Consider the following 2715-nt stretch of genomic DNA (forward strand, 5'->3'; position numbering starts at 1 on the left):
CTTCTTGGTCTTCTTCTCTTCGTCCTTTGCCTCGCGGCGATCTACAAGGTCCTGCAATAGCTGGACTTGCTCGGAGACCTCTTCTTCGCTGCCCGTTCCCCACAGTCGCTGAGCCTTGTCGGTTGCCTTGAATGTTTCCAGCATGGCTTCGTACTGTAGTGGTCACGGGCAGAGCGGTGTGGTATCTCCACGTCAAAGCACGCTGAAATGTTTGCGGCGACAGTCTTCCACCGCAGCGTTAGAGTACCGTACTCTCCATCGTACGGTTCCACCCGCAATCATTCTACAACAGAGGTAGTATTGTCAAATCGATTCAAATTTGGAGTTCCCAGTCGAATCGACTTGGCAAATCGAATTGAGAATCGCCTTACAGTCCGCGAAGGCATCCCGGGGGCCTTCATTTGTATCTCACAAGCCAGATTGCCTTTTCTTTTGAAGTTTTGTATGCTTCTTGAGCTCACTGGCATCAAAAATTCATTCATTGAAAGTATTACTTGAGAAACGATAACCTGTAAGAAACGTTACACGAAACATCGCTGTCAATGCAATTTCCACAACGACATATAATATCCTTTATAAATGCATAAAATGAAGTTTCGGAAGGTATTATATTCGTGTAAGTGGACTACTGATCTCCCCCCCAGATCGAAACGCCGGAAAATATTAAATTTACACAGTGTATGGAGAAGAACAGGTATTAAGTATTGAAGAAATTGTTTACAGCCAATTAAACACTGACAAGTCAATCAATATGCATATCGTCCATTCGTTGGCCAAAAGCGGCAAGGTCGCAGTCCAGAATTCCTGTGCGGGCCCAACAATTGGCCACAGTCGATTGCGCAACCGAGCGCCAAGCCTCCCGCGCCCACCCCATCGCTTCAAGCATCGAAACCTCGTACAATTTGTCCTGTCGACCCGTCATCACCGAATTGATTTGGTCTAGGGCATGCTGAAGCTGAAGCTGCTTCACCTTGGCCTTGAAGGAGGCGATGATTCCAGCATCTTGCGGCTGCAGGTGAGCAGTGGTGTTCTTCGGCAACATCTTCAGCTTGACGTTGGATAGGTGCAAATCGTCGTCAGCCTTGTGCGACGGGGCATTATCCACGAGCAGCAAGACTTTGCGGTTTGCTGCCGTCATGCGCTCGTTCAAATCCGACAGGTACGTCGAAAAGATTTGCCGATTCATCCAAGCCTTTTTGCTAGATTGGTACTCGAAGCCCAAGTCGCGACCGGACAGGCCGCCGAAACAACGTGGCTGTTTGGCGCTGCCGACGAACAGAGGGTCGACCACATCGCTGCCGTCCGCATTTGTGGTGAGAGCAACGGTGATCCGCTTCTTTGACTTCTTTGTTCCAGGAAGTCGATCGCGCGTGATTGAGCGATGTGGGGACAAGCAGAAGAAGAACGCGGTCTCGTCCATGTTGTATATGTCGTTGTTGTTGCACCCACTTGTTTCGTGTAGGACTTGCTTGCGACCTTCTTGGACTTGATCAGGCGGCACAGAAGCGGCCTCGCCATGTTGGATCATGCTGCGGAGGCCGTGCTTCCGTTGGAACTTGTAGAGCCAGCCTTTTGCGAACTTGATGCGCTGTGACTCGGGTACAGCGAGCTCGATGGCGATCGCTGTTGCTTGTTTGCGGATTAACTCCCCAGTAATACATACACCGAGCTCTTCACACCGTAGGACCCATTCTACGATCCTCGCCTCGACTTGCGGCAGGGCAACTTTACGGTCCATGTTTCTCGCTTTGGCGTCGACGCGCTGGCATTTAGTATGGTTGCGTTTGATGGCGTTACAGATCGTTGATTTCGCGGGCGTGACGGACAGGTTGAAGGTTGCCTTGGCCCAGTTGGCTAGTTCGGAGTAGTGTGTATGAGGTCGACGCAAATGCTCTTGGTAGAGTTCGTGCTTGTCCTCTAAGCTCATGCGCAGTTTCATTTCCCCAAGATTGATGCAGGGTGTCAAGGTTTGAATTCAAAAGTTTTGAATAGCCTCCGAAATCTAATGAGTACTCCCAAGAATAAATTTTGAGAAAACATTAGTTTTGACGCGTTTCGATCTGGGGGGAGATCAGTACTGTCAAAAGGAATATATTCACATAACCCTAACCATGGTCCCCCGGATGCCTTCGCGGACTGTTAACCAATCAAAACGCATTGTTTCATTTTCCTTCAACTGCTGCGCTATCTATTACGGTGATGGAGCTCACACAAAGGCCCCACCGAGTCACCGATACAACACATGGTCTTCGCAGTCACCACTAGCTTCGACAGAGCAACTTGCCACGAATCTGTACCGAATGCGAGCCGACGTTGTCGTCGAGGAGACCGTCTATGGTCGAGACCACAATGGAAAGCGACTCCAGCCGTGTTCGAGGGAGCGTCTTGGGAGGCAATGAAGGAACGGGTCTTCTTGTATGCACGTCCGAACTTTGTGTCATCGGCAAAGCTTGAGTCCGACCCACGGGTCTGGTCTGTGTTCCCCGACGAGCCAACTCTCAACGACTTAGTGTTCATCACAATAATCAGTAGTACAGTCCGTCAAGAAATTATAGACGCACCCCAAAATTTTCCACTTCTGAACTATCTGTGAGGATTGCAGTTGAAACCCCTTCGTAGTTCAGGTCATTATGCTCTCAAACGCCATAGTGCAAAACGATTTGAGTTAAAACGAAGTCGTTCAAGAGTAAAATTCAATTTTCGAAAAATTGGCTG

This window comes from Aphanomyces invadans (assembly GCF_000520115.1).
Source record: "Aphanomyces invadans strain NJM9701 unplaced genomic scaffold supercont1.9, whole genome shotgun sequence".
In the NCBI taxonomy this organism is placed as follows: Eukaryota; Oomycota; class Saprolegniomycetes; order Saprolegniales; family Verrucalvaceae; genus Aphanomyces; species Aphanomyces invadans.